Genomic DNA, 10,628 nt, shown 5'->3' with positions numbered 1-10,628 from the left:
CGGTCATCTCACGCGTGCACGATATCTGGCTTGCCTTATTTGTTGAGTGTTTGGTACGCTGAGTTCGCTTGTGTCGCCGTGTGTGCACCGGTACTGGCACGTTTTGCTGATGACAGTGCTTTGAGTGGTTTGTTCCTTGGTTGTTTTCTTTGGTGGTTTTCGTTGTTCTCTCAGAGTCGCAATAGCTCTCTTACCCATATACCCGTTATGCATTCTATTCTATCATTAGTGTAATGTTTATCTATCTAAACTCGTAATGCCCGTGGTGGTTGAGACTGAGAGTTCTTGTGTGTGGTACGCCTGGAAGTCTTGAGTGTGGTATCGTTGAGATACAACGCATACACAAAACTGTCTTCACATCTGTCCACTGAGATTCTATTGGACCCCCCCCCCCCCCCCAACACAAACACACCTTACCGCTGAGACACAAACCACCTACACTTACCTCCATCCTATCCGTCACCTAACATATTCCCACCAATCTGTGTCAGTCTCATTAGTTGTTGTCTTCACACATGTAGTTCAATACGTACCTATGCAATGGATATTTCGTCATCTGTTACCCTAATGACGGGCTAGGCCCGAAAATTTGGTGTAATGTAATTTTTTAATTTATTCGCAGTGAAGGGACCGTTTTTGGAGTAGAGAAGTGAAAAAATGAAAAAAAATGAATTTTTTTTACCAAGCTAGTTGAACAAAAATTAAGAACATGATGTTATTGTTGGCTCCAACCTACAGTCCGCGAAGGCGGCATTGATGTAAAAATGATGATCGCGTACCATGATCCATATATGAAGCCCAACAGCCACGAAAGCAAGTGACGAACCACTTGATGAGTAGGCAGGAGATGGACGTTCTCAAATGGGACATTAACAGTCAGTAGATCAGATCAGGATTATTAAAATTTTGCTCTTATTGGGCCTAAGGGAATTCTTTGAAGCATGGGAGTACTCCTGGCCACGCATGCCTTGAGTGTATATAGTACCAGTGTAGCTTCGCTCGGTGGCTCAGGGGCTAGAGCATCCCCCTGTCCGCAAGCCAAGGTCATTGGTTTGCCCTTTGGAGTTCCTCCACTCTAGCATACTGATACTTTGTTTACCACGTCTTCTATTTCTTTCAGATCTTTCGAGGGTCAGCACCTGAGAAGCCTATCCGAAGGAGTGTTTCAAAAGTTAACAGGCCTACAACATTTGTAAGTATTTCTGTACAGGTCCATCCCTGTTAGTACAACATCTGTGCATGTCAACCCTCGTTAGTACAACATCTGTACACGTCCACCCTCGTTAGTACAACATCTGTACAGGCCCACCCTCGTTAGTACAACATCTGTACAGGTCCACCTTCGTTAGTACAATATCTGTACAGGTCAACCCTCGTTAGTACAACATCTGTACAGGTCCACCCTCGTTAGTACATCATCTGTACAGGTCCACCCTCATTAGTACAACATTTGTACACCGTGCATCTTGCAATAAAATTCAAAAACTGCGCTCAGGATTTCAGTCACTTTTGCATCAACGGTTGTGTCGTCAATTCTATTGGACGAACTTTTACTATTAATTTTCTCTCCTCGCCACTCCACACAACAAAAGACTAGTGCTGATTGAGAGAGAGAGAGAGTGTTTTCTCAGACTTGACATCACAAGGCGACTGGAGAGCTGCGCTCCAACAAAACAGGACAAGAGAATATATTATGGGGATGTGGAGAAAAGAGGGGAAAAAGTGGGGTGAGGGAGACGAAAGAGGTGCATGGGAAAGGTACAACAAGGCCTGAACAGGACGGGAGACAAAGACGACCGACGGGGAAATACGACGGACACAAGACGGCAGCCAGACAAATACAACGGAAACAAGACGAGAAAATGCGTACACTACAGGGACGAGATGAGAAATAATGCATACGGAGGGGACAGAAGACGGTGCAGCGGCATGTACAAAGCGTTCCAAGACAGCGCAGCAGTGTATACCAAGGGTCAGCAGCATGTACCACACAGAGACACATACGCAGCCACATGTACGACAAAGAGACACAAGCGCAGCCACGTGTACGACAAAAGAGACACAAGCGCAGCCACATGTACGACAAAGAGCAACCCGCGCAGCCGCATGTACAACACAGAGCTACAAGCGCGACCACATGTACAACAGTCGCACCAAAAATTGTTGGTGGCGCAAGGAGAAGCTTGTCGTTTGGAGTGACAAGTGATCACCGCTGGTTTTCCTGGTCAGAGTCAACAATACACTTTGTTCTGCAGCGGTGGGAGTAGTGTTGGAGTAGAAATAATTGCTGAGGAGACATCGCGCAGGGGCGAGCTTTCCTGCGCAGGTAGGACTTTGGCCGTATTTCAGCATGGTCAAGTGGAAAAAATCTAAAAGTTTATTTCAAGAAAAACCCCAAAGGAAGATGCAGGACATGTCCTCAGCGCTAGAAGAGGTGTTCTACTATTTGCTAGTGTATAGTTCTTGCCGATTGAGGACGTATCTGGCTGTTTTGCCAGCGCTTGTTAATTAGCTATTTTCAAGACGGGCATTTGTGGCGTCAGGGGGTGATGGCGCTCATCTTCTGGGATCCTGGGGTGGCTAAGCGGTACTGCTCCAGGAACTCTTCTAAGGTGAGGCAATGTTGGCTTGATGGAGTTTTGTTCGTAGCTTGTTCGTATACGCCGTGGCGTGACTCGTTTGTAGACCCATAAATAGTGTGATATTTCGGCCATTTTTGAGGGTATGCAAGTTTCAAGGTTCCCTTCAGAAACTTTTTCAAGGGCTTTGCACAATCGATCTACATCCCAAAGGTAAAATACCTGAAAATTTTGAGCGAAATCGGAGAGATCCGCTTACTTTGGTATTCTTACACATGCTCTCTTTTAAAACACTCAGAAAAGCCCTAGTTCGGACCTTCTACCAACCCGTCTCCTCAAAGAAGCTGCATCAGAAATTTCAGAATCCCTGGCTGCCCTCTTGAACTTGTCCTTTGCAACCGGAGAAATTCCCACTAGACTGGAAAGATGCCACGATCCCTCCCCCCCCTGTAGATGGGCAACACTACAACAATGCAAGTCTGGAGGTAGCCATTGCAGGCTTCGTCTTCAAGCTCTGCGAGTTCTCTACTGCAAGCATGCACGCATGCGCACACTATACATATGTACATGATTACATCACTACATCTCCCCCTTCAAATAAAAAAAAGAAGAAGAAGAAGAAATCAAAATAAAGGAACAAAGTGAAGAAGGAAAAGCCAATTAATTAAAGAGAAAAAAACAAAAAGAAGAAAAGGAAAAAACCGAAGCGAATGCGCATGCCATGAGCCAGTCATTAAAAACTTCAAATCACTGAGAAAAACAAAACAAAACACAACCACGCTACATACTACCGACAAGCGGCTGTGAACGAGGAAGAAAACAAAACAAAAAAATGTTCAGCACAAAAAAAAAAGGTAAAATGGTCTCTACGTGTCCATGGACACACTGTCCCGCAGCAGCAGCAGCAGTCATCCATAAGCCGCTCTGGCCTTCTCTGTAAGGGTTACCTGACGGCCAGAATGGGTTTTCATGCCATCATGAAATCGCTTGGGAGACTCACTGGCTGGTGAGCTGGTCTGATCCCTGCAGACATCGCTAGGAGAAACTGGACGAGGCGAAGAACACGCGGGTGAGGCGTCAGCAAGTGCAGAACGGGTGAGAGGGGCCTCAGCTTCCGTTGACGCTGGCACCAATGGCTCACTACCTGTCGCCGATTGTGGTGCGGCCGGGCTAGTCGGAACCGGAACACTAACAGGAGGCTTGGACAGCGGTGACTTGGGTACGGAGGCAACAAACTCAGGCCAATCAGACGATGCAGCAGCAGGTGAGACCAATTCTCTGACATGTTGGCGGTTACGAAGCAGAATCCGGACACCGTCGGTTACTCCCACTTGCCTCCCGTACTGCTCCACCACGGTCCACGGCTTGGCTGGATCATTGTATCCGTCATGGAGGATCACCCGCTTGCCCGCCTGCAGATGTGGCAAGGCCTTCACTCCACGACGAGCGTCATGATCACGTGCCATTGTGGCCTTGGCTCTCAGCTGGATGCTGGGGTTGACAATGCGAGGAGGGATCATGGTAGGAACTCTGCTACGCAATGGGCGAGAGAACAGAGCCTCGTTTGGAGAGGTTCCCAACATGCGGTGTCGGGAATGTCGGACGTCGAACAGAACCTGGTTCAGTCGTCGACGGAAAGGTAAATGAGGCTTCAGTGCCACCATTCTTTCCTTGACGAGACGATGGAGTCGTTCCACCATGCCATTGGAACGTGGATAACGTGGGCTGGAGCGGATGTGACGAATGCCCAGCCGCTGCAAGAAGGTGGTCATCTGCTCCGACACAAACTGTGGCCCGTTATCCGAAACCAGTACAGACGGTAGACCGAATAGGGCAAACACTTCATCTAGCTCGTCCACGATAGCTGTAGTGGTTGTAGAGGACAGAACCTTGAGGATAGGGTACCGGGAGCCATAATCAATGAGGGAGAGAACAGAGTGGCCCTCAATAGATACCAGGTCGATTGCCAGTTTCTCCCACACGCCTTCAATCTCAGTGGGGAGAAGATCTTCCGGACTGTTTGTGCGACGTCGCCAACACTCGGAGCAACGTTCCACATACAGACTAGCGTCCTTGGTGAGCCCTGGCCACCAAACCCTCTGCCGGAGGGAATCTTGAAAGGCTTCCTGGCCCGGGTGTCCCTCATGCGCTAATGCCATGACGGAATGGCGTAGCCCTTCTGGTATCACAACACGTGCCGACAATAGCAACACACCGTCAGCTGCAGTGAGTTGATCTCTGACGAGATAGTACGGCTGCTCAGCGGGTGAGGCATCGCGCCAGGATGAGGTGAGCACACGCTGCAGGACACTGTGGAGCGTTGCGTCGTCTTGAGTGGCACGGCGGATCTCCTCAAGGTTGACTGGTGCTGCCTGAAGAACCATGTTGACGTACTCATTCAATGACCGGGACTCAGCTGGAGACGAGACAGTGGTCTTCAGCGGAGCACGAGACAAGGCGTCAACGCACAACAGTTGCTTTCCTGGGATGTGCTTGAGTGAGTACGAATACGGCATCAGAGAGACTAGCCAACGCTGGAGACGTGGTGGGACGTCATCGAACGGCTTCTGAACTATATGGAGCAGTGGTCTGTGATCCGTGAAGACGTCCACATCCCGGCCCAGAACGTACTGGCGGAAACGAGTTAGAGCGAATACCACACCCAACATTTCACGCTCCATCTGCGAATAGCGTGTCTCCACATCAGTCAATGATCGGCTGGCACAAGTGACTGGCACCCACTGGCCCTTGTCGTCGTGCTGCCAGAGGATAGCGCCCAAACCTTGAGGCGAAGCATCGCAGCTGACAGCCGTACGAACATCTGGAGATGGGCGGAAGTACGCCAATGTCTGCAGAGATGAAGCGACTGCCTGCTTTACTGCGTTGAATGCCGCAATCAGGCTCTCAGTAGCTACAAATGGCTCTGGCTGCTTGACGATCGAACGAAGTGGCTCAGTTACTTGAGGCAGCTGAGGAACAAACTTGCCCAGATAGGTGACCATCCCGAGAAAACGCTGAACGTCGGCGAGGCACGTGGGCTCCGACAGTTCACTGATAGCTTGAAGCTTGCATGTGTCGGGTTGAACACCTTGCTTCGTCAGGACATGGCCGAGATACTTGACACATGTCAGTCGAGTGCGACACTTGTCCCAGTTGAGGCAGAGATTAGCAGCTTTGAGTCGTTCCAAAACGCTAGCGAGCCGTGCATCGTGTTCCGCCCGGTTGCGACCATACACCAAGACGTCATCTATATAGACAACAACACCAGGCAAACCCGAAAGGAGATCAGTTACAACACGCTGAAATATCTCGGGAGCACAGGATATGCCAAATGGCAGTCGTTTGAAACGATAGAGACGACAGTGTGTGGTAAACGTGGTAAGCGGTCGGGATTGGTCGTCAAGCAAGAGCTGGTGAAAACCAGACTCTGCGTCCAAAACCGAGAAAACCTCCGCTCCCGCAAGCTCCGCAGTAATCTCATCAATGGTTGGCAATGAACGTCGCTCTCTAACAATAGACTTGTTCAACTGCCGATAGTCAACACATAAACGCAAGGTGCCGTTTGACTTACGGACTGGGACGATCGGCGATACCCATCCAGACGCTTCCTTAACTGGCTCGATGATATCTGCCTTGACAAGACGATGCAGTTCATGTTCAATGTCGGCCTTGGCGCTGAATGGGGGACGTCGTGCTGGTTGAGCCACCGGCCTAGCTTCAGCATCCACGGAGATGGAAATTGGTGCGGTGTCAACCAAATTGCCAGTGTCCACCAGGTGCGCTGGAACCAACAGCTCAAGTTCAGAGATCACATCCTGGCCGAACAGAATACGATGTTTCCCATGGGGTACAACAAAACAACTACAAGACATGGTACGCGTAGGAGATGCAATGGTTACATCAGCCATGCCTAAAGTTGCAATCTCCCCGCCTGTGTACGCCTTGAGGACACGATTACTGCTGCGGGTAGGCTGGACAATGTCATCGGTGAGAATAGTACGGCTTGCACCGGTATCCAGCAAACCTTCACACTCCTTGCCATCCACCAATAGCGATGCGAGGAACTGGCGGTGTGACCCGGTCTGCTCAGCCATGTACACGGTGTCATAAACCAAATGAGCCTGGTCAGCTAGGTCGGCGGGCTCCTCGTCGACGGCGTTAGCATCTAATCCAGAGCGTTGCGACTGACATACGGCCGCAAAATGTCCGACCTTGCTACAACTGCGACAGCGGATGTTGGCTGCAGGGCAAAACGACTTTCCCTTAGCATGTGTACGGCCACAGTACCTGCAAGAACCAGATACTGTACGTGGCTGTCTGCGATGCTGTCTGGTCGCACTAACGGCAGCCACTGAGCTGAACTGATTGGCAGGCTCTGCCGGCGGATCATACAGCTTACTCTCCGCATAGGAGGTCTCCAGTGCCACTGCTTTGGTGATGGCATCTGCGAGGGTGAGTCTGGACTCCTTGAGCAACTCGCGACGAACTTCGGGGGATTTCAAACCTGCAACCAACTGGTCTCGCACCTGGGAGTTAACCACGCTGTCCACATCCGTCGCCCCGAACTTACATAAGTCCACTCTCTCTCGTAAACGGCCAACGAAGGTGGAGACGGATTCCTCCGGCCCTTGTTTGAGCTGCCGGAATTTGTGACGTTCTGACGTCGTATTGATGGTGGGACGGAAGTGCGCCAGAACGGCGTCCGTCAGTGCTACGTACTCGTCTCCAGGAGAACCATCATCATTTGCTGGCGGAGAAGGAATAACCAGACCCTTCACAACTTTGCGAACTGAGAGTCCGGCCAAATTCAAAAATAAACGCTTTTTGTCAGCAGCAGTAGAAACATTACAAATTGCTAAGTAGTCATTGACATCCTCGAGCCAAAGCTCAAAATCGGCCCCGATGTCGCCGGCGTAATCGGGTACAAAATCCTTGGGCACTCTGCCCTTCGTTGTCATCTTGACCTGTTCACTGCGCCAATGTAGATGGGCAACACTACAACAATGCAAGTCTGGAGGTAGCCATTGCAGGCTTCGTCTTCAAGCTCTGCGAGTTCTCTACTGCAAGCATGCACGCATGCGCACACTATACATATGTACATGATTACATCACTACATCCCCCCCCCCCCCCCCCGTTCCCCAGTCAGGAGACCTCTCCCAGCCAACAAATTACTTTCTGCTTAGCATAACCTGAAAAATCCAAGAACAAAATTGTTCACTCGCGACTCTACAAACACATCTCACGCCACTTACCTTCTAACCAGTCTGGATTCAGGGAGAAAGAGCTGCAACTTGCTCGACTGGTGCATGAAATTCCGGTGGCTCGTGACTCGGGAAAGCATGTTACAGCTTGCTTTTTTGACCTGCGCAAAGCCTCTGACCGAGTATGGCATCAGTGCCTGATAGCCAAACTCAAGCACTACGGTGTCCAGGAAGCAGCACTGCGATGACTCTCTCCGTGCTTGCTAGGGCGTAGGCAGCGAGAGCGAGTTGAGGGCACTACATCAGCCTTGCACACTGCGAACTGCAACTGGAGAGCAGTGTGTCAGCCGCCGCTGGATGGTTGGAGCACTTCTACCTCCTCATCAGCACTGCAAAAAACGGTAGCAAGCCAAGTTACCAGCCATGGTGCAAAGGACGCACCACAGACATTAAGAGAGCATGTCTGAGAAAACCAGAACATATGTGCAAGTCGATCTCTCAGATTTCGCTCAAATTTTGCAGGTAGGTTTGCTTTGGGGTGTAGATCGACATTCCAAAGCGCGCGCAAAATCTTTTGAAGGGAACCATGAAATTGGCATACCCCTCAATATTGGCCCAATATTGGCACGATTTATGGGTCTACAAAGGAGCCAAGGCGCGGCGTACAAGAACAAGCTACGAACAAAACTCCAACAAGCCAACATTACCTCACCTTAGAAGAGTTCTTGGGGCAGCACCACTTAGCCACGCCAGCATTCCAGAAGACAAGGGCAATCATCCCTTTACGCCACAAATGATCGTCTTGAAAATAGCCAAGCTACAAACGCTGATAAAACAGCAAGCTACGTCCTCAATTAGCAAACACTATACACCGGCAGATAGTAGAACACCTCTTCTAGCACTGAGGACATGTCCCCCATCATCCTTTGTGGGTTTTCTTGATATAAACAATTTTGAATTTTTCCACTCGACCATTCTGAAATACGTCCAAACTCATACCTGCGCTAGAAAGCTCGCACCTCCGCGACGTCTAGTCCGCAATTTCTACTCCAACACCACTCCCAACGCTGCAGAACAAAGTGTATTGTTGACTCTGACAAGGAAAAGCAGCGGTGATCACTTGTCACTCCAAACGACAAGCTTCTCCTTGCACCACCAACATTTTTCGGTGCAACAGTTGATGCAAAAGTGACTGAATTTTTGCGTGTAGTTTTTGGACTTTACTGCAAGAGGAATGAAGAAATCACGTGCATCGTGCTAACTACGAAAAGTAGAGATTGATACGTATGGTTTTGCTTTTATATAGTCTGCAACAGGCGTGGATAGTGCTTAGGGAGTCTTGGCAATCTGTTGGAAGTAACATTCTATGATAGAAGGTTAGGCGGCCGTTTTTACCAAGACAAGGTTAACTCTGGGCCGTTAATAAGTCAGATGTTATCATGAATCAATGTGAGTTGTCGTATGGATGTGTTTCTCGGTATATACCTACTCGCTCTCTTCCTGTGTTTTCAGAGCGTTATTCAACAATGAACTCAGTGCTTTACCAGAGGAATTGTTCCCAAACCAACCAGCATTTACAAAGCTGTGAGTTTCACCTTAACAAACTATTTCCACTCCACTCTCTCTAGTTGTCACAAACCCGACATAACTGCTGCGTCTCGGTGCAGCCCCTGCTCAGTAGTTATCGCGTTAGTCCTAGTCTCAGTACCATTGTCTTCCATTACCATTGTCTTTCATTACCATTGTCTTTCATTACCATTGTCTTTCATTACCATTGTCTTTCAGTATTATTTTCCAGTTGGGTATCTGAACATAGGAAACAAAATCTGTCCTATTGGCCCTTTCTCTTTCCGTAAAAAGAAAGAAAGAAAAATAACACCTGCGAATCCACATTGATGAGAACAGTACGAAATGTATGTACATGTTGCAGTTTGTATTGAACTGCACTCCCTGTTATAAACTGAACATTCCAGATCCCGCAAACAACATCACCTGCCAATTTCGTGTGAAATCAGAGAGTTTGAGTTGCACACAGACTTTGTTTTCTCAGGCATACTCTCTCTCTCTCTCTCTCTCTCTCTCTCTCTTTCTCTCTCTCTCTCTCTCTCTCTCTTTCTTGACGATACCAATATTCAAAACAAAAGTTTGATACCTGATGCAACACTTTTCCTTGTCAATTTCTCCAATGGGGTTGCCACTTTCTTCTCTATACACTGTCTACCAGATGGCTATCGAATAATCAACTTAGCCGAATACCCGCTGGGATATTTCGATCAACACCCAATTTAAAAGTTTTGTAAGTCTTAAGTACCCTATTCATTGGAAATTTGTGTGCAAAACTCACGGTTATATAGTCTCAAGCATGTTTCGCTAGGACAGTCTACACAGACCTATGGCCTCCTGTAAGGAGACCATAAGTCTGTGGGGAATGCCATAGGCCGGTGGGGGGGGGGGGGGGGAGAATGCCCTAGGCTTGTGGGAAGTGCCCTAGAGAAACATGGATGTATGTTTGACAGCTGAAAGATGCTTTTTGAGTTGTGCCTTTCCGTACGGAAAAGGTGTAGAAAAACGAAACGTGGATTTGTGTCGTGAGAGTCATTACTTAGCTGTACCTATGTTCTATTGATTGTATGCATGTATCGTTTTCCATTGTCCTATTGATTGTATGCATGTATCGTTTTCCATTGTTGTATTGATTGCATGCATGTATCGTTTTCCATTTTGAATTCTTTTATTCTCACGATGGCCTGTGGCCAATAAGAGAAAAATAATTACAGGCACGGGGATCAGATACAGAGAGATCAAAGTTTAGCTGCTTGCTGAGGCAGTAGCGATGGCAATACTAAT

The 10,628-nt window shown here is 48.6% G+C and overlaps 1 long non-coding RNA gene across 1 annotated transcript; it reads left to right on the top strand.

Moving 5' to 3' along the window:
* Positions 1-1,120: 1,120 nt before the first annotated feature.
* Positions 1,121-10,078, top strand: LOC135813175 (uncharacterized). Its single transcript, XR_010552990.1, has 3 exons — positions 1,121-1,192; positions 9,294-9,365; positions 10,006-10,078. It is a non-coding gene; the product is annotated as an uncharacterized LOC135813175 (long non-coding RNA).
* The last annotated feature ends 550 nt before the right edge of the window (positions 10,079-10,628 follow it).

This window comes from Sycon ciliatum, chromosome 3 (genome assembly GCF_964019385.1).
Source record: "Sycon ciliatum chromosome 3, ocSycCili1.1, whole genome shotgun sequence".
Classification (NCBI taxonomy): domain Eukaryota; kingdom Metazoa; phylum Porifera; class Calcarea; order Leucosolenida; family Sycettidae; genus Sycon; species Sycon ciliatum.
Note: the sequence above shows the minus strand (reverse complement) of the source record. Positions and strands in the feature narration are given on the sequence as shown.